This window comes from Panthera tigris, chromosome B2 (assembly GCF_018350195.1).
Source record: "Panthera tigris isolate Pti1 chromosome B2, P.tigris_Pti1_mat1.1, whole genome shotgun sequence".
In the NCBI taxonomy this organism is placed as follows: domain Eukaryota; kingdom Metazoa; phylum Chordata; class Mammalia; order Carnivora; family Felidae; genus Panthera; species Panthera tigris.
In genome coordinates this window covers 19,945,087-19,966,705 of record NC_056664.1, presented here as the reverse complement: position 1 = coordinate 19,966,705, position 21,619 = coordinate 19,945,087, and the positions used below count along the sequence as shown (strand labels likewise).

The window sequence follows — 21,619 nt, the reverse complement described above, 5'->3', positions numbered from 1 at the left end:
CCTCCCACTTTTTTTTTTTTTTTTAATCAAGCCTAAGGAAACCTATAGTGAAGTTCTCTAATAACAAAGTATAATGGGGCCTCCTACACCACTGTATGTTGAGGGCTGTCTATTCTATTTTTAAAAGTCTCCAGGGAAGGAGCTTCTAACTTCCTTGTGAATCTCTGACTTCGTACCTGGCAATCTTCCCCTCCCTGGGTCCCCAGGCTGGTCTTCCTCCCTTGCTTAAGAATTTATTATAGATCAAATTATTTTAGGGTTCTGAATATATTGTTATATTTAAACGATACTTTCCCCCAAAGGGGCTCAATTAAAAGAGTGCAGGATGTCTGTACAGTGGAGTGCTATCTCCCAAGAAAGGTGTTCAATTAATATAAATGGGGGAGATTCAGAGGATAAACACAAGTCAAAACCTCTCGGATGAACCCTTTCAAAAGTTTTGCAGCAACTGGAATGTGAGGTATGTCTTCTTTCTTCTGATTCTTCCTGGCGTTGTGAAATTATGTGCTAGTGAAGGCAGATGATCCCAGCCCAAGTCCTGAGACTAACCTTGGCCACACTGTTGGTTAGTCAGAGGGCAATGATAGTGCTTCCTTACTTATGTTTTATGTGCATTAATTAATATTTGTATGGTATTTTCAAAAATATCAAATCTTATTAGGATCTCTGGGTTTGATACTGTTATTACTCCTCAAGGTATTTTTATGGCCATTTTCCTTCAAAAATTAAATAAAACTGCCAAAAAGAATAGAGTTCTATTTTGTCATAAAATTATTGTGACATTCAGGAGGAGATATAAATATTGAATTTTTTCCAAATGTCCCATATTTCTCTTAATGTTCTCTATTACCTTTATACTAATGTTATAGCTTCAAAAAAATAGCAGCACGATATAACTTGGAATTTTTAAAAATACTTCTAATGCTATTCAATACTATTCTTAAATTAATGGAAATATCAGTTAGGCTCTCTAATGAATGTAAACAGTAAAAATGTTAACTTATTCACTTATGTTAACTATTTGCTGTTTACTTTGCTTTTGGGAAAAGGGGTGTATCCGTTTTGTGTTTTATGTTTTCTTGTAAATCATTTATAAAAGTTTTTAGATCAAAAAAAGATTTAGATTCTAATTTTTGTATTATATCTTCTTTATTAGAATGCACGTGAGAGCAGATTTTCAATTGATCTCACTTTTTAAAAATTTTTTTTAATGTTTATTTACTTTTGAGACAGTGAGAGACAGAGCATGAGCGGGGGAGGGGCAGAGAGAGAGGGAGACACAGAATCCGAAGTAGGTTCCAGGCTCTGAAGGTGTCAGCACAGAGCCTGACATGGGGCTCAAACTCACAAACTGTGAGATCATGACCTGAGCTGAAGTCAGATGCCAGACCTACTGGGCCACACAGGTGCTCTTCAATCGATTTCACTTTTGAGGATTTCTCCTTATTCTTGTTAAGAAAAGAAAGTTATCTTTGTGATGAGCAAGGTATTGTTGTCTGCCAATATGTTGGTAACTGGCTACTTTCAATATTGCAGGTCAACGTGTTTTCCCATTTGCCATTTGTTTAGGGAAGGGATTTACAGTCCTGTTTGTCTACACTAAATGACTGAACTTATTAATGGAGCTCAAGGGAGAGTGGGGGATTTTTGCTGTTGTGTGGTTTGTATTTTGTCTTCTGACATGCTCCCACAGAAACAGAGCAAGTGTACTTCTCCATGTAAGTTTTCTTTTTTAATTGTTTTTTAACGTTTATTCATTTTTGAGAGAGAGAGAGACAGAGCATGAATGGGGGAGGGTCAGAGAGAGAGGGAGACACAGAATCGGAAACATGCTCCAGGCTCTGAGCACAGAGCCCGATGCGGGGCTCGAACTCACAGACTGCGAGATCATGACCTGAGCCGAAGTCGGATGCCCAACCGACTGAGCCACCCAGGCGCCCCTTTTCATTTTTTTTTTTCATTTTTTTTTTACGTTTATTTATTTTTGAGACAGAGAGAGACATTAAAGGTGTCAAATATAAAGTATAATAAAGATGAATTTCTTCTCTTTTACTTCTCTTCCATTTCAGTTATTAATATTAATAATAATATTAATATTATTTTAAACCAATGATTCCGGAGGTGCCTGGGTGGCTCAGCGAGACAAGCTTCTCACTTCGGCTCAGGTCATGATCTCATGGTTTCCGGGTTTGACCCCACATTGGGCTTTACACTGACAGCTGGAGCCTAGGGCCTGCTTGGGATTCTGTGTCTCCCTCTCTCCCTGCCCTTCTCCTGCTCATGCTCTCTCTCTCTGTCTCTCAAAAATAAATTTAAAAAAAAAAGTTAAAATATTAATGATAATGATTCTGAATTAAAAAAAAAAAGTATCCTGATCATTGTTTTCTGTTCTGTCCTTTATTTGCACATGTTGCTGGAACCCCAGAATGCTGGCTAGTGTTCAAGGAAGTGTTTCAGACTTTCTGTGTGCCGTCTCCTATTCTTTCTTTCTAAATTTCTTGAAGATTTTTTTATTTTAATTTCAGTATAGTTAACATACAGTGTTATATTAGTTTCGAGTGTCCGACATAGTGATTCAGTAGTGATTCAGTAGTTCTACAGTTACTCAGCGCTCATCAGGAAAAGCGTACTCTGGATCCCCTTCATTCACTTCACCATCCCCCCGTGTGGTCCGCTGTACTTTCTCACCTCCATCCGACTCAGGAGGTGGAGGCCGGAGGACAGAGGCTGCGTGTTTTCCCTTTTGCTTTCTAAGCACATCTTAGAGTTAGATACGAAGAGCGTTCGTATTGAAAGGAAAAAAGTAGCACGGGGATGTCGTTCCTTGTACCCAGATGCACGTAATTTAGCCAAAAGTTCAAATCACGGCAAATAATGGAAGCAAAGTTTCCCCTTTTTTCAGAGGGGGAAGGGGCAGAGAGAGAGAGAGAGGGAGAGAGGGAATCCCAAGCAGGCTCTATGCTCAGCACGGAGCCCCAGATGAGCCTGATCTCAAGACCTCATGAAATCACGACCTGAGCTGAAGTCAAGAGTTGGATGCTTAACCAACTGAGCCACCCAGGAACCCCCAAAGTTTCCCGTTTTTTATGTTTTTCTGTAATGCTTAACTATTGTCCATCTCGGGTCTAGTACATAATTTCCATTTTTCATCTTCACTTTTAAGAAAGGATGATAATTCTTAATTTCAGAAAATATTGTTGAAAATGCTTCATATTTCTTAATGAAATGTGTCATATTAGTGCAAAAGCTTCTCTTAGTCACTCTTCATATTGTTCAAATACCTTTTATCTTTTTTTTTTTTTCAGTAATAACCTATTCAGCTTCTGAATAGATTGTAATGGAGAAGCAGTGAGATGGGGGAAGAAGGAAATATTATTTTTATATTGTTTTATATAATTTACTTTATGCATTATGTGTGTGGGGGGGTTAAATTTCTTAAAATAAATTGGTTCAAACTAAAGTCACAATTCTCAGTGGATTAATTGAACAGTTGGAAAAGATATTATTTATTTTTTTTCCATTAGAATGCAATTTAAAAGGTATTCCTAATTGCAGTAAATTTTGAAATAAGACTATTTACAATACTTTATTTTGTTCACCTGATATTGTAACAAATTAAAGAATGCTTTCTTCGCTGGCATGGTAACATGTCCAAGAAGAATAAATGTTGGTAAAAATCTCGTAATTTGTGCTATTAAACAAAATAATATTTTAAAACCTTGTTTCCTTGTATTTGCTATGTCCTTAGATCTAAAAGAAATATTAAATTAGGGTTTTGGTAGTTTGGAATATGGACTCACGACAAGGTATGTGAACCTGCTTTATAAAAAAAAAAGATTATTCTGAAATTTATGTGGATTTATTGCACATTTCTCTTTGAGGTGAGCAAAAGCAAGTCTGTTATTGCTGATACAACTTGAAAGCTTATTGAGGGAAATAAACACTTCCTTTCTTTCTTAACAAAAAACTGATTTTAAATGTTGGGGTTAGAAACCTACTCAACATTTTTTTTTCAACTGCTCTCGCTCTAATTCATAATTACAAGCTTATTCCAATCTCTGCATAATGAAACCACATTTTAGACCAACAGCTGTTATCTGCTTTTTCTGGTAGCCTTGGGGGTATGAATATTTTAATATTCATTTTCTATGTGCAGATAAACTAAATACTTCCTACTGGAAGTCTATCAAAGTAATCACAAAAATCTTAGTTGCTGTTCTTTCTTCCATGTAACTCATTAAAAAAAAAAACAAAACTGCTCACTTTATGCTCCATTTGCCATAAACCTGAAAGTGATTTTTTACGAAACATATAAAGAAGAATATGGGGAAATCCAGGAATATATCAGATCATGGGAAAGTGTAGAGCCGTAGTGTTTTGGTGACCTGAACTCCCATTCTCTTCCATTTGTGCAGTCAGTTTAAGCCTCAGCATTTTGCTTATGGCAAATCTTTTTTTAAAATAACTGGTTTTGTGTTAAAGGCTGGGATTTTCACTTATTGAAATGGTATTAGGTTTTATATGGAAATAATATGGCCTAAAGGTAGATCACCCCACCACCCCCAGTCTTCCAACATAAACTTACACACACCATTGTAATGCAGCATACGACATATGGCAACTTCTGGTTTGGGATGGGCAGTGAATTAATAGAAAAATTAAAGTTCTATAGCCCAGTAAAATCTAAAAGTGAAGAAGCACATAGAAGGGTGGTGTGAGAACTCTCAAGGAAAATAGAAATAGATGAATTTGTAGCTAGAGTTGAGAAGTCAATATTGGGAATGGTTCAGATAGATTCTTCCTATTTTTTAAAAATATCTATTTACTTATTTTTGAGAGAGGAGAGAGAGAGAGAGTTCAGAGAGCGCATGCGCAGTCAGGAGAGGGGCAGAGAGAGAAAGAGAGAGAGAATCCCAGGCAGGCTCCACACTGTCAGTGCAGAGCCCAACACAGGGCTCAGACTCACAAACCGTGAGATCATGACCTTGAGCTGAAATCAAGAGTCGGATGCTCAATCAGCTGTGCCACCCAGGCGCCCCATGATTCTTCCTATATTTATGTCTGTAGGTAGATATTTTCATCGGTCTGCATTTCAGCAGAATATTACTACTTCTATAAGCAATATTTTTGTGTGGAAAACAATCTGTGCCATTAGGTCAAGATCAAATTATCTCATTAATGTTAAACCGTGACGATCTAAACATATTTGGGGTCTGAGCACCATGATGGAAAAATAATGCCAGGAGGAGAAAAAGCCACATAAAATGCTCTCTGTAATGTTTTTCTAGTTACAAGGACCAAGTTCTTCTGTGAAAGCTTATTTGGCTTTAGTGAGCACATATGTGATGATGTCCTACATGATCTTTCTTTCTGACTTTATGTTCTTGGCTCTTGGGATAACAGAACACAAACACTCAGGCTCTGGGTTTTTCAGAAACAGATGCTTCTCCCTCTTTTTTAAAAGTGGATACATTTGGTAGGTCTTGATGGTGAGAAGAGGTAGAAATTTCTCATCCTTTCCAGTGCCTGTAACAGCTAAGATTTTCGTGCTCATCTCTACTTTGTACATTCCTCCACTCTCCTTGGGCTCGTCTCTTTTTCTTTCTCCTTCTCCTTCTCCTTCTCCTTCTCCTTCTCCTTCTCCTTCTCCTTTCTTCTCCTTCTCCTTCTCCTTCTCCTTCTCCTTCTCCTTCTCCCTCTCCTTCTTCTCCTCCTCCTTCTCCTCCTTCTCCTCCTCCTCCTTCTTCCTCTTTGTCTCCTTCTCCTCCTCCCCTCGTCCTCTTCCTCTTTCTTCTTCTTCTTCTCCCCCTCCTCCCCCTCCCCCTCCTCCTCCTCCTCCTTCTTCCTCTTCTTCTTCTTCTTCTTCTTCTTCTTCTTCTTCTTCTTCTCCCCCTCCTCCCCCTCCTCCTCCTCCTCCTCCTCCTTCTTCTTTCTTTTCCTTCTTTTTTATTGTGACTTAAGAAGTCCCTTCTAAATATCAGAAAAATTCCACTTCTCTTAAGCCTATTTCTCATTGTTGTTTCTTTGTCCTCATGTCTTAACAGACACTTGCCTTTCCCTCCACCATTTTCAATGGAGTCCCAGCTTCTTCAAAGATCCCACCAGAATCCTGCCCTTTCCCCCCACATTCCTTATCTTTCAAAGTCCCTCAAGTGTCTCTCCACCCACTGAAGATTATCACTGCTGCCCTGTAGGGCTTCCCACATTTGGTTTTTATATTCCTAAGGATATTCCTAACATTTACCAAGCAATTGCTCTGTGCTGATGTGCTACTAAACACTTTGCATGCCTTCCTTCCTTCATTTATTCCCATCCTTTAGAGGTCTGCTGTTATTATTTCCATGCTGTAATGGAGGGGAATGAAATGTACTGGGGTTGAATAACTTGTGCAAAGACAAACAGCAGTTAAGTGGTTGTTTAAGTGGTATAGCTAGGAGGCAAAGTTGGGTCCCGTCCGGAACTCAGGCTGTCAGTCGTTCCGAGCACATGAGTGTGTTTACTCTCCATCTTTCTCAGTGACACTGGCGTTCTTACTGTCAGTTCATCAAGTGCTATGAATTCCCAGTTTCAACATTCTGGCATTCAGCTTTCCTGTACAGGTGCCATAACTCTGGGACTGCACACAGTATTCCAGCTCTGGGCTCTTCACAAGCACGGAGTCTTGGTCTGCCATTCTCCCTCTGTTCACCTCCACTGAACCTGCTTCTCGGTGTCTGTCTCTCATCCTCATGACCCACATCCCCTCTCATTTTGCCCACCTTTTCACTTCCTTTGACTATGTCACCTTCTCCCACCTGAACACTTTGGTAACCTCAAGCTTTGATGCTTCTTACCCATCCGTCTAGATTCCTAAAGTCTCTTGTTTTTTAATGAGCCTTCAGTATCAAGCCCCCATCTAAAATAATTCCAGAAATTACTCTACTCATGCCTCTCTTTAGATTACTAGAAACAAAGAAACGATTCCCAGGGTATCCTGTGACTTTAAATTCTGTTTCCAAGAGGATGTGCCTCACGCTGCAGTTTGGCACTTGCTGCTTCTTGGAACTTCTTCTTCTTATCCCCTTTGAGTCCTTGTTGCTTTCTCCTTAGGCCTCATTCCAAACCTGCTTTCATTTTTTTCTCTTTCTCCCAAGCCAACCTTCATCTCAGCAGGGATCCACTGTAACCTTCTCCCAACCGTCCCTGGCTCAGTGCTAAGATCTTACCGCATCCTGTCCACAGTGGCACTTGCCCCCCTCATATATGCTAAGTTTTGCCCAGTTTTTATTTTGAGACATTTTACTCTGAGGCTCATTTGTTTCCTTTACCACATTTTAAGACTTTCTTATTCCAAGAAAGACTTGCCTTCATCCTTGCCCTCAAGCACACTTGGGCTTTCCTTTCTTAAAAAGTTCTTCACTTGACAGGCTGCCTCATCTAGCCACGATGGGATTTCATTTTCCCTTGACCTCTTGTTGTTCTACAATCTTTTTTTTAATAATGTTTATTTATTTTTGAGAGAGAGAGAGAGAGAGAGCAAGCAGGGGAGGAACAGAGAGAGAGGGAGACACAGAATCCGAAGTAGGCTCCAGGCTCTGAGCTGTCAGCACAGAGCCCGATGCGGGGCTGGAACCATGAACCTGAGCTTCATGACCTGAGCTGAAGTTGGACGCTTAACCGACTGAGCCACCCAGGCACCCCTGTTGTTCTACAGTCTTAAATAAATGTCCTTAACTCCCTGGGTCTGTCCTCAAACAATCCTGTTTCTTTAATTCCTTAAAATGTGACTTGCACACCCCGAATTTTGCTGAAATGCAGTCATCCATGAAGTTATTTTTGCTCAATATTTCTTTTGTTCTGTTGCTGACGTCTCTGTGAAATTTGGTAAGTAAGCTGCAACTTCTTAACTAAAACATGTTCTTTTCTTGACTTTCGTAACATTATTAAAGTTTGCTCCTCCCGGCTTTGGCCAATCTCTTCTGCTTATCCTTTAATGTTTTTTAAACATTAATCCTAGGAGTTCCCGTTTTTTATTTTTATAATAATTATCTCCTAGTTCGGCTTTAAACGGCCCTGTGATATTCATTAAAAAAAAAAAAATCACGGTTTCCTTGCCCAACTCTCTAGTTACACAGGACACATTTTCACTTGGTTTCCAAGCCACCATTTCTTCGAGGTCTAGAATTGAAATCATTCAGAAGTCATACTTTATTCAATTATTGCTTTCCAGGATGCAGCAACTGCCTGCTACTTGATAGGCACTCATATAGTTTCGTTTAATAGTACTAGGAATGCATATTATCGAGAAGCTACTCTACTGTCCTATAGACAATACGATAGGCACTTTAGATATTGCATTTAATATTCTCAAAAGTCCTTCAAGGGCAGGCTCGAGGCAACCCCTAATGACTGTTTACCCCCACCTTTACCCACAATTCCTTTCTCTGAAGTCACATTCCAGCCAGGGATGGCCCAGTGCCACCATTCTGGATAATAAAGTATGAGTGAAAGTTTAAAGGGGCGGTCTTCCAGAGAAGCTTTGGCTTTTTCTCAGCTCCAATGCCTCTTTTCCCTCTTTTGCCCTTTCCCTTGCTGCTTTCCAAGAACATGGATGTACTAACTAGAGATACTGCAGCTGTCTGGTGAATAAGAAATGCAGATAAACCCGGGTCTCTAGTGGCGTCTAGTTTCTCTTCCCTCAGATGCTACTTTTTAGGTCAGGGGTATCAACGTTCTCCAGGTAACTATACTCAGCTCTTGTATTCATGTTGTTTCACACCCCCCAGCTTCTCATATTTGGATTTCTGCTTTAATTTCGTGACTAATCTGATTTCAGTCTCTCCCCACACCGCTCCATGGTGGTTACGACGGCCGCGCTAACCTTACTTACAGAGTTCGGAAGTAATGTTAAGAATACAGATGGAGGTGTTCGTTAGTGCTGATCATATTAGTTAGTGGTGATCATATTGAAATATCCAAAATTACATCCTGTAAATGTATCCAATCAGCACATCGTACACCGAAAACATACATGATGTTGTAGGTTAATTATATCTGAATAAAAAATTACATGTAATAAAATGTTGTGTGGATGCCCCTAGCCAAAAAATGCTGCTTTACACTTACATAGAGCTGCTATATAAATTTATACAGAACTTATATAGTGTTCATTAATTGATTAATTATGCTATTTAATCTTCATTAAACTATGCAAAGTGTATTTTATTATCATCATTACTGAGAAACTGAGACTTACAAATGGCCAAACCCATACCCACCACCAGTAAGTGGCTGACTTAGAAATAGAATTCAGGTCCCATGACTCAGGATTCAGTGCTTTTAAAACCACATTTCTCTTCTCACACTGCTTTGCAATTTATTTTTGGGCTCAAGAGCCTGCTGGAGTTACCAACACTGTGACATATTGAGTGCATTTTAAGTAAATTTTCCCAGAACCTTTCTCCTTTCTCCACATGTAACTTTTTTTCCTTGACTCTCCAACATAACTCCCCCATGTTAATCAGACTAGTTTAAATATAGTTTCTCAAGTCTGTTTATGCTGTTTTTCTGCTTGATATCAGTACTGTAAGCTTGGCTGAAATTCCACCTCATCCATATAACTTTTTTATTTTCAACCTAACTAATTTGGGCTACTCTTTTTATATTTGTGTAAAATTTCTTAGCAATTGACCTTAAACTCTCTTATATTACTTTCTAATAGTTTTATGCGTTGCTAACTTATTTATTTATTTATTTATTTATTTATGAGAGAGAGAGAGAGAGAGAGAGAGAGAGAGAACGTGTGTGGACAAGTGGGGAAGGGGCAGAGGGAGAGGGAGAGAATCTTAACCCATGCCCACTGTAAGCATGACTCAGGGCTTGATGCTTGATCTCATGACCCATGGGATCATGGCATGAGCCAAAATCAAGAGTCAGACACTTAACTGACTGAGCCACCCAGGTGCCTCAAAGTTATAGATTCATTTAGATCATGTGCTTGAGGACAGGGACTATGAGTACTTTACTATATCCTGATAACATTCTAAATCCAATGCACAGGCCTGAAAGAAACATGCTAAGAATCACTGAACACACCATTTCTTGATTCCTCCTCCCTCCCTCTCTCCTTTCCTCCCTCCCTCCCTTGCTCTTGCATACTCATGCTAATTAAACTCACTAAGCCCTTGACTTGGACCTTAGACCTTTAGGAGTTCATGAAATGTTATGCCCAGAATTCGTGATCCCCAAAGACCACCAGGGAGCCGAGTCCGATGCAAAAGCAGAAGAGCCTTTATTCGAGCTAGCTCGAGCTCAATCCCCTACCTGCACCGAGGCAGTGGTGAGATACCAGGGAGAGAGCGAGCTTCAAAAGGACAAAGGTTTTATTGGGGCCTAGGGGCAGTTGGTGAGGTAATGGCTGTGGCCTCAGCTGACTGGCTGGGGAAGGGTCAGAGTCCTGTTACGCAGGTCGCTGGGCGTGTTTTGACCAGGAAGTTTGAACGGGTGAGCGGGAGGTTACTCAAGGGGTGGAGGCGTGGTCTAGGTGAAGGACACAAAACAAGATGGAGTCGGCCGGTGTAGGCCCGCCCTTTCAGAAACCCTTAAAAGTATATGAGAAATTTCCAAGCGTATGTATATGTATGTTATTCTGGAAAGAGTATCCAGTATTTTCCATCCCTTTATCTAAAAGGTTTGTGGTTCTATAAACATTTTAAGGATTACTACTTCAAGGAGCAATTTTCCATGTTTGCCCAGCAGCAGCTGGGATATTTCTCAGCTTTACTGGACATTAGCCATTGCTTCAGCATGTATGTTAGCACATGGTCACACATATGCATACTTACGGGAATTCATTGCCACAGTATTTATTATGACTGTGCTATCTCATATTTTATCACTTGGATTGTTCATATACATGGTGGGTGTGACCAATACAATTGCCTTCTTAATCCTATATGAAAGAGATGTGGGAGTGTTTTCTCCCTTCTCAAATTCAGGGCAGTCTAAAGGTCAGCCTGTCCTTCAAACGTTAGCTGGAGTCTAAAGGTATGGAGGCAATCACAGTGACTACTTGTGAGCAGTCTTGACATCTGGAAGCAAGTTAGTGAGCAGAGTTTGGAAACTGTGGATTGGCCTAGAAGTCTTTGATTGAGGGTGAGGAACCTACTAATCTGCATCCAATAGGACTTTGTCTTTTGGAGCTCTGACCTCAGGCGAAGGAGTCCCCACTGCATTGCTTCCAGAAATGTGGATTTCAAGATGCCTTTTGGGCATCCAGTGGAGATTTTGATTAGGCAGTTGAAAATATGAGATTAGATCTTAGGAGGAAGTCTGCACTGGTGATCTAAAATCCAGGGTCCTCATCCTATAAAACCAATGGACTAAGTGACATCAATTAGGTACTAAGCATTAATAAACAGAGGTCTGAAGACCTTTTCTGAATATCCCTGGGGACCTTCTGAACGAGTCTACCTGAAGGATCCTGTATGTGTTCAACATCCAGGGGTAAGGACATAATGAAGGTACAGCAAAAGTACCTGAACTGTCACCCCCCCTCCCCCAATAGCTTGCTTTATTCTCTCTCCCATTTTCCTGTATTTAGCTTTAATAGCATAATGCAACCCTCACCCTGGTTTGTGAGGAAGTCTTTGTCTTGATGTATCTCTATGGCCCTGATCCTTTTGTCCTAACTTCCTCTTTCTCTGTGGGATGACCAACTGCAGAATCATCTCATTGACTAACACATTGTGGCCATTTCCCACTCAAAGAGAATGGGGCAATCTGCTACTGAATGGAGGCCTCAGGCTTTGAGTTCATGCACAGTTCCTAATGCTGGACCCTACAGGGCCATTCACTCTGACATCTGTCTACTTCCAAGGCTCTCCACCCTTAGGATATTTCAGGGACATACTTTAACTGAAAGATCAATTTGTTTTTCATTCATCCCTGGAATCACCTCCTTCTAGACTCCACAAAAAGGTTTTAAAACCGCAGGGGCAGCCAAATCTCCAATGGATCTAGTGTTTGCTGGTGGAACAAATAGCACACAGACCTTCAATCAGCCCAAGCTTCTCTTTCCCTCCAGAAAGGACGTTAATTTCTCAAGATACTCGATTTCTACAAAGTGAAGGTTAAAACTGATTATTTCTAGATTACAGTGTTTCTAGAGAGTTTGTTAAACTGTCTCAATGTAGTGATTTCATATTGTGTTATGGATATTTGGCTTTCTGGCTTATCCAGTCCTGGAAGATAGTGTCCCGATTTCCCTCTCCTTTTCCAAAAACTATCACAATACTTGATGTCTTGATTTACTTTCTTGTACACTACAAATCTAACAGACAGGTGTTCATAGAATCTCAGGTGTTACTGAGAATTTCTCCTTAAATCCAAAGTCTTAGGTTATTGCCCCAAAATATAACCCATGCAAAGTTGAGCTGCTTGTATAATAACTTACTCGTTATCACATTCAAAAGAAACACCAGTCTGGAAATTTAAATCTAGATCATAGAACATATATTAAATGGTGATTATATTGCATAATACAGAGTAGGTCAGCTTAAAAGTCCTATGCCCAATTTTCCCAAAGTTTGCAAGTGAAGTGTTTTCTTGATAATTGTGCAATAAGAAGAATAATTAAACTTCCCCAAACAAAAACAAAGGTGAAACAGAAAGCATTAAAACCAATTAAATGTAATAGGTAAGGTTTATGTGGCTGCTGCAGTCATTCATAACTGTGCATTAAAAATTTTGTTTCCAATTTACAGTCTTTTTGTTCTGAGTGATTAGTGGTATATTGAGCAAATGTGATACATTTCCATTGAAGAAAATGCATGTTATGTTAAACACTTTTTACCAGTTTCTATTGGGTGAAAAATTCCATTTGAAAATCACATCTTTAGAATTTTGTTTCTATTTCTATATTATTGCCATAAAAAGTTTTCAATATTTTCACTCTGTGAAAATGGGCAATGACAACTTGAGCCCAATTGTCACTCAAATTTATAAGAAATTAACACTTAGAGATGAACTACATTTGTACTGGTTTATCTCCAAAAGTCTCTGGAATCATTTCTTTATGTTGGATCTTAGCAACAATGGAAAGTCCTTATATCCAATCTCTTACCACTTTCTCTTCTGTTTCTTGCTTAGTGTACCCATATTATTTTTTCTTCTCATCCAACAAATACTACTTCTTCCCTGCTTAATGACTGCTGTCCACTAGGTTACTGCAAAGATATGATATCAGATTGTGAGCTAGGTGGATAGTGAGGCAGTAGAATCGTAGTGAGGATAGTGTAAGAGGAAACAGCCATAGTTTTATGGAAACTTGTGGGCAATGAGAAATTGAATATGAATTAAAGAGACAAAATTAATTGGAGTGGGCACAAGAAGTCTGAAGTAAATGCCAACAATTATACCTTTGATGAGGGAATTAATATATTGCTGTGGTCCACAAATTCTTGGCATGACTCCAGGTGTGGTATATATCACCTTGAGTCTGGACTCTGACTGCTTGATCAGTAGCATGAATGCGGCCATGTCAGTTTCTAGGGCCAGACCTTAAGAAACTGGCAGCTTCAACTTCCTGTCTCTTGGGACTATGACTTAAAATCCAGCCACCATATTGGGAGGAAGCCTAATAAGCCCATGGAAAGGCTACATGTGGGTGTTTTGATCAACAGCTCCAGTGGAGGCTCCCGCTGACAACCAGCATCAACCACAGACACGTGTGAATGGACCACCATATGACTCCAGTCCCCATCTGGTCAGGTACTTGTAGCCTCCTCGTTGACTGCCCAGATATCACAGAGCAGAGGCAAGGTGCAGCTAATGCACCCTTTCCTTAATTCTTACAAAATTTGCGAGCACAATAAAGTGCTGGTTGTTTGACACCACTAAGTATGGAGAGATTTAGCTACTTATTTTTTATGTAGAAACAGTAATGGAAACAACCAGTATCAAGAATAAGTATGCCACAACTGTTCAAACCCTATCTTCTTTTAATTGATATAAGTCCTCTGAAAATCTCAAGTATGCTGCTGTACATCAAAATTGAGTGATTTGAGCTCCTAGATGTAGCAACTTGCAAATGTTTGACTCTGAACAGATGCGATTCCCTTTGAATAGGAAAAACTTATTCTAAAAATTGTTAAATTGTAAATAGATTTTCAAGCATGAGGTTGTTTCTTTGATGGTGACCTTGTCACCACTTCTAAACGTTTTTGATAAGGGGATCTTTTAAAATCAGTAGACTGCAGCTTGTGGCTGAGGTATCTAGATAGTTTAGGTGGCCAGCTTTGAACTCCTTTATCGTGGTGAAGTTGAAAGAAATGGCTTTACTTCTACCAGTAGGGTCTTCTGCCAAATTTAACTTGTACATTTCTAAATCACTTACATATTTTAAAGGATTAAAATTAAAGATGAGATTAAAAACGTTCCTCTTGGCTTCAAAGGGAGAACCAAAAGCTCCACAGAGCCTAACTGACAACCTCCTTTGCTGTTTGAAAAAGGGGGAGGGGAAAACAAGGATTTGACATTTTTTTTGTTTTTCTTCTTCTTAACCTCTTGTTTTCCAGCCAGGGTTGTTCTGGCGCAAACATTAGAATGTTGAGATAAACTGTGATGTTTACCTTAGCTTCACTCAAACCTAGGGTGACATTTAAGAAATTGATACTGAATATTTGTCCATTTCTGAACTTGGCTCTGACTCTAGTCCTTAGGAGGGTGGTTAATTTGACATGTTGTGGCAGAATTAATTTTGTTGCCATAACAGTAACTTTCCCCTAATAAATTTTTCTCTCTAGAGATTTCAACACTTCAAAAGATGATACAGCATACCTTTTGCAAACCGGAGGATGATAAGGTTTCGTGTAGGCAATGGAGCCAGTGATTACTTCTGAACCCCAGCATGTAATTATGGAAGAAAGATGGGGGGGCTTTCAACATGCTTCTGGTAGCAACACTGAAGGTGGGGAGAAATGTCAAGTCGGGGTTGAGGTTCAAAGTTAGGAGCTGGCTTCCAGCTCTGCAGCTGCTATAATTACACAATTCTGTACATTGGAACCATTTATCTTCTGCCAACTGTGGTAATTAATTTTGTCTTTAGTCAGTGGAAGGGGGATTGATCTTCTCTTTATGAAAAAGTTTCTCACGCAAATGTTTTCCAGTGTTGAAATGTCAAATGGCTTTTCTCCTGTTTTACAGGTACTTACTGGAATCTGAGCTCACGAGTCTCTGAATCCATGACTAATGCAAGTCAGAACCAAGTTTATTGATGACGGCCCTTTTCCTCCTTAGGGATCAAAGTTTTCCAATGTATATACTGATTACGGCTCTCAAATTAGCTCTAAGCCTATTTGCATGTAATGCAAGAATCGTTACCTATGCAGGTAAGCGCCTGTTCGTTGCATAAACAAGAAGTATAATGTTTTGCAGGTTTACATTTTCTTTAAAACCTTCTTGTAAATGTACAGTCCCTATGCTTAACAGAATTATTTAACCCAAATGCATCCCAGTGGCCTTGTAGAGTAAAGTTAGCGTTTAAAAAGGGCTTGTCACTGGGCAGCTGTATCTCAATTCCAGCAAACTTGGGTCATACCTTCGAACATTCTACCTCCCAAAGTTCGCTTGGTCTAATATGAGGCATATGAGAGCATTTTGATGTAATTTTCCTGCTGTGAGTGGAGATATGATTATGAAAAAAATAAAAGAGGGAGGGAGAAGAGTTTTAAAGGACATGGGGGAAATGTTTATGAGCTGAATTATAAGCTATATTTTGGTTTTTACAGAAAATCACTGTGAATTAAAAACAGTATAGCATTTTCATTTGATGTTTTTTTTCCTGGGTGTTCAAAGTTTTTGAATGGCAACTGTAAAAGATCACAATGGTTGAACAAAACTTAAATTCACCTGTGAATTTATCCTAAGAAATTAAAGAAATCAAACAATATGGGTGATTGGCCAAATGGGACTGGGCTTGAGGATAAAGGGAAATTTGGGAGTGGCTGGGGGTGAGATATTGTGATGAGAGGATAAAATTGAGCGAAAGTTTAATTTTACATTTTTTTTCCCTGAAAATTTCCGTGAACTTCTATGTATCCTTCTATCTAGCATGGTGTACAAATTTCAGACCTGGAAGGGTAACCATTTCAGTGCTTGTACTTCTCTAACAGTAATGTGAATATGAATCTCCTGGGGATCTTGGTTCTGATTCAGGGGGTCTGGGTTGAGGCTTGAGATTCTGCATTTCCAGAATGCTTCCTGGAACAACACTTTGAGTACCAAGGGTCTTGTCCCCTCTCTACTTCACCTTCTGTCTACAGATGAGCATAACGAGGGTAGAGATACTGAGTTTCCCAAGGTGGCACAGGTACTTAATGGCAAGTGTGTGAGGAGGACCAGGTCTTCTGGTTCCCCCAGTCCACTATTTTACTCATGGAACCAGAATTGTCCAGTCTGGTTCTATTGGTGAGAAGCTATAAACACTCAATGCTCTTTGCAGAATATCCTTAAACATTCAAATGCTGAATTCATGTTACACAACTCTGTGCTCAGTCAGGTAGCATCTTATAATAGACTCTAGTGACGGAGGTCAATTATTTAATTTGAGCAGTGAACGTGTCGATTAGCTCAAGAACAGGTCCAGAGTTTATGCATACTGAAGGTTACATAATTTGAGGAGTTCTCTTTAAGAAAAGTATCCAAGGTTACAAATAAAAATTAATGGGAAAATTATTTAGTTAGAGTATTTATTTAGAATGGGAAAAGAAATGGAAGAAGAAATCCCAACAAGTAACTAGAACATTAGAAGAGATTTATGCCTCTGTCTTCTGAGATCCTTTAGGAAATTTACCATAAATATTTACAAAAAATGCTTCCTATTTGCAGCCTAGAACTTACTCCCAGTACTGTCAAGAGCCTGCACTAGTGAGTGGTCTTAAAGCTCAACCTTCGTTAACTTCATAGTAAAGCTACTTCTGATCTGAGGTGAAGTTTGAGAATCAATGCTGTCTCCATAGTGGGCTACAGGGGCCTCAGGTGATGTTCTAAGGGGTCCCTAAGACCCATTCCAAATTCATTTCATGGAGGGAATAATCAATGTGTTCATCCTCCACAAGACTAGACCTCTTGAGAGTGTTATCTAGACATATTCTACTGTTAGTATCATAAAGGATATTATGTAAATGCTCATTCAGCTTCATTGCTTACTCAGAAGGCAGAAAGAGAAGCCAATGGAAAACCTAGGAAGGCAAGAGAAAGTCAAGCAACTCTAGCAATTGTACCAGCTTTAGAACTTTCTGTCATCTGAGCTCTATTGTTTCCACTGTATTCTTTTATCACCCCAGTTATGACCCATTTCTTGCTCCTTTGCTACTGTTCAACACTTTAGGTCAGCAGGACATTTCTAAGTCACTGAAACTATAGCATTAAACTGTAAAATGTATAACCAAAATATTGCCGAAAACAATATGCGTGTGTTATAGCACTTCTGAATGGTCTCAGAAATTCCTATTCTGAATTTAAAACTACCTTAGGTTTACTTTTTTAAGGCACAAAACTCTGTTTCAAAAGAAATTTGCTCTGTTTTACTTTCCTATACTAGATAATCCCCCTTGTACTACAGTTTAACAGAGTTTCAGCACAAAAATATGATGAAGATAAAATTATCAAAGACCATGATGGATGTTTAGAAACCTTCTGAGAGAAAAAGTTAAGAACGTTGCACATTTCTTTTGTATTGATATTATATGATGAATCATAATAATACATTTCAAGACCTTAATCTTGTCTGTTTGTATTTATTTCACTGGGATATGTAGTTTTGTTATATTCAGTGTTTATGTCGGTTATGGTGGATGTTATAGCACATACATATAAAATTGATTTACGGTTGAGGATGATTTATTCAAACTAGACAAACACCCACATTAATTTATACTATGAAAATCAGCTTTGATTTTCTTTTTGTAGCCAACTTGGAAAAAAAAATCTGGTGAATCATTTAGTCTCAGAGTTTGCTTTATGAGCGATTTTCTCTGGGAAAAGAAGGGGGGACCTTCTGCTAAATTGGGGATCTGGGCAACCAAGCATCTCTAGGAGGAACAAAGGAAAAGAACAGAGGGGCTAATTGTTTAATTAGTAAATGTCTGCTTGGTTAATGACATATTAATGAGTTTTTAAGACCGTCATATCATTTACCATAAAAGACCCATGTGCCTATCCCTGGATGTACTGTATAATTAAGTAATGTGGCCCAGAGGAGTTAATCATTTAAAACCCTGTCATCTTTCTCAAGTTTTCAGATAGAAAAGCCAGCACAGAAGGCACCTGCCAGGTAGAGTCAGGGTGGCACATAATTTTGAACTAAATTGTCTCTGTGCAACGGTTACACAGTCAGATGTCTGCCCAGAAGCAGAATTTTTTTTTTTTCTTTTGACAACTGAGAGAGCTGCTAAGATACTGATGTTTGCTCCTTGGCAGTGAGAGTGTGAGTTTGCAGAATAGGGGCCATTTGAGCTGCTTTTGAGTACTTAAAAGAGTAGAGAGGCTCAGAGGACTTGATAATTCTCAAATTGTGCTATCCAATATGGTAGCCACTTGTCACATGTAGCTGTTTAAATTTCAGTTAACTAAGAGTAAATAAAATCAGAAATTCATTCTCTAAATCACATTAACTACATGTCCACTGCTCAAAAGCCACATGTGCGTAGTGTCTCCTTTATGGGCAGCATAGACATAGAACATTCCCGTCATCACAAGGAGCACTCTTGCACTGTGCAGCTGCTGAATGCAAATGGTGGGAGCTGGGAGGACAGCATTAAATAGCATTCACCTCACTTCTACCTCCCCCCTCTAAGAGCTGGAGAGAGAGTGCATTCTGCAAACCCCGGAAGGTCAGCCCAATGCTACGTGACTAGTTCACATCCTTCTTTCATGGGCAGGATCCACATCAGAACACTTGCAGCCATGTGTTTAGACTAGAAAGTGAAAATTGACCTTACCACAGCGTACACAATTTGGGGGATATAAATTATGCCCCTATTGGTAAATTATAGAGCTTAGTACCACAATGAGCGCTATGGAATTTTCAAGCCCAGCTCCTTGTTCTAACCTGCTTTGCTCAGATCCTGCGGATCGGCTCGTTTCACACCAACACGATGGAGTACAAGTCAGAAACTGCAATCCCGCTGCTCCCGCACATGTCAGTGTGGTTTTCCCTTGAGTTAAATCCTGTGTCTAGAAACATTTGAATGTCTTAATTTTCTTGGACCTTCCTCATAAATAGGAGTTGTCCAAATGGGTTAAACAATTGACACACCATTCCCTTTTCCTAAGACTCTGACTTACCATCTGATTTCTTTTTTTTTTAATTTTTTAAATGTTTATTTATTTTTGAGAGAGAGAGAGAGAGAGAGAGAGAGAGAGCATGAGTGGGGGGAGGGGCAGAGAGAGAGAGGGAGACCCAGAATCCAAAACAAGCTCCAGGCTCCCAACTGACAGCACAGAGCCGGACGCGGGGCTCGAACTCACGGACCGTGAGATCATGACCTGGGCTGAAGTCAGCAGCTTAACCGACTAAGCCACCCAGGTGCCCTCTACCATCATTAATTTTTCCTTTGCTCTCTCCTCAGCCCCTATTATTCTAAATATGGTGGCCATTTGGGGGTCATTATAGACTTAATATCCTGTGAATGGTGATTACGCACGTAAGCAAGTTGCACCCTATGCAGCTGGGGAGCTACGCCAGTGCCTTATCAGAGTAGAACTGCTGGAGACTCTCTCCTTGATCTGCTGGTTCATGTTAAAATTCATGTTATAGCCCATGACCCCTGCATTATGAGCCTTTTGCTGGTGCTATGTCATATTGGTGCTGCTTCCCCAACAAACCTGACACACAGGCTTCAAATAGTTTAGTCTGAGAGTGTCTCACAGCTCCCCAGATTCTCAGAAATCACAGAAGCTTTCTAACTCCTAGGGCTCCAACACTTTCTTTGTGTCATTGGCAGTGAAAGGACATCAGTCAACTCACTTTCAAAACTATAGCCTACCTACCATCTGATTTTCTTTTTTTTTTTTTAGTTTTTTTTTTAAATGTTTATTTATTTTTGAGCTAGAGAGACAGAGAGAGAGAGAGAGGGAGCATGAGTGGGGGGACGGGCAGAGAGAGAGAGGGAGACACAGAATCCGAAACAGGCTCCGGGCTCCGAGCTGAGAGCACAGAGTCCAACGCGGGGCTCGAACTCACAAACCGTGAGATCATGACCTGAGCTGAAGTCAGACGCTTGTGGCTGAGAGAAGCCATCCATCCTTGTGGCCGAGAGAGGTCCTACAGGAACTATTGTGCGAACATCAAACACGTTACCGTAAAATCCACATTTTATTCTTCCTCTTTCACATCAGGTGGGGTAGATCATTGCTCACATATGTTCACTGTCTCCTGACTTCATCCATGGGAAGAGTATAGTTTTTCTGCTTCGGGCCCTGTGACTTCTTTTGTCTCATGGTGGATGGAGTGTTCTTTCCCACCCTTGATTCGGGTCTTGGCCGTGTGTTTTACTTTGATCAAATGGATGTTATCAGATGTTATTCTAGCAGAAGCATAAACTGTGCTTGCCGACACGGGCTTGCAATCTTACGCTCTACCTTTCATCACAAGAGGAATATGCTTTGAGTAGCTTTTCCAAGAGGATGAAGAACACATGGAACAAGCTGGACCCAACCTGAAGTGTAGACTCAAACTTAGCTGAGGCCCAGCCTGGATCAACTCAACTCCAGCTGGCCTGCAGATACGTGAACGACAAATAAGTGCTTAGTTTTGTATGTCACGGAGATTCAGGATCTGTCCACAGCCGAGACATCAGCTAGACTCTTCCTTTTAATTATCAGTAGGACAATACTGGTTCTGTGTGAAACAGTCTTATGGCAGCTAGAGCTCCCCTGCCACGATCGTCTGATCTTTCTGACCTTTATGCCCTAATGGTTATGAGACACCTGGAGCCAGAGCGGAGGAAGTACTTGCCTATTCAGTGCCATCTGTATATAATGACTGTGGTAGAAGATAGAAGATAGTTTTGAGTCAGGTATGAAATGCAGAATTGGGCCATGGTCCTGGTTATTGTTGAGCCCATAGGTGCTGATATGGTTGTGGAAACCATTGGAGAAGTTTATATATACACTGTTTTCGCTCTTTTCAGGACCATGGTGCAGTTGAAAGTCCCTACTCTTCTTGAAGTCATCCTTGACCAATTGCTTGGTTTTCACAATAACTTGCAAACAGAGGTGACATATGTTATGTGTTACTTCTGGGCTGAAGCCCTGTCTACCAGTGTTCAATTTACCTTCATGTTTCCCTTGCTATTGTGACTGGCCACTTTCCACATGGTGGAGGATGGTGCTATGGAAGCCAAATTCAGAGCTGATGGGGGTTTAGAGTGAAATAAAATTATGCATTTGCAGCTATAACCACTGAATTTGTTTTTCTTGCTAAAGCACTACAACCTAACCTATCCTGACTCTTGTAATTCCTTGTATTCAAGATGATTGAAATCTAGTAAAGGGGATTAGACAGATGGCTATCCAAAGCAATATGAGACAGCACCATATTTACAGTTCAAAATAGATTTTATCTGAATGCTGAAAA

The 21,619-nt window shown here is 39.9% G+C and overlaps 1 long non-coding RNA gene across 2 annotated transcripts in view; it reads left to right on the top strand.

Moving 5' to 3' along the window:
* LOC122238354 overlaps positions 1–21,273 on the top strand; it is an 82,104-nt gene extending 60,831 nt beyond the window's left edge. The window contains exons 3-6 of one of the 2 annotated variants that reach the window (XR_006217265.1): positions 13,662–13,749; positions 14,784–14,889; positions 15,184–15,368; positions 21,174–21,273. This is a non-coding gene — a long non-coding RNA (uncharacterized LOC122238354). Of the gene's footprint in view, positions 1–13,661; positions 13,750–14,783; positions 14,890–15,183; positions 15,369–17,581; positions 17,734–21,173 lie in introns of those variants that run through there. The other variant, XR_006217264.1, reaches the window with a different exon arrangement.
* Positions 21,274–21,619: the final 346 nt, after the last annotated feature.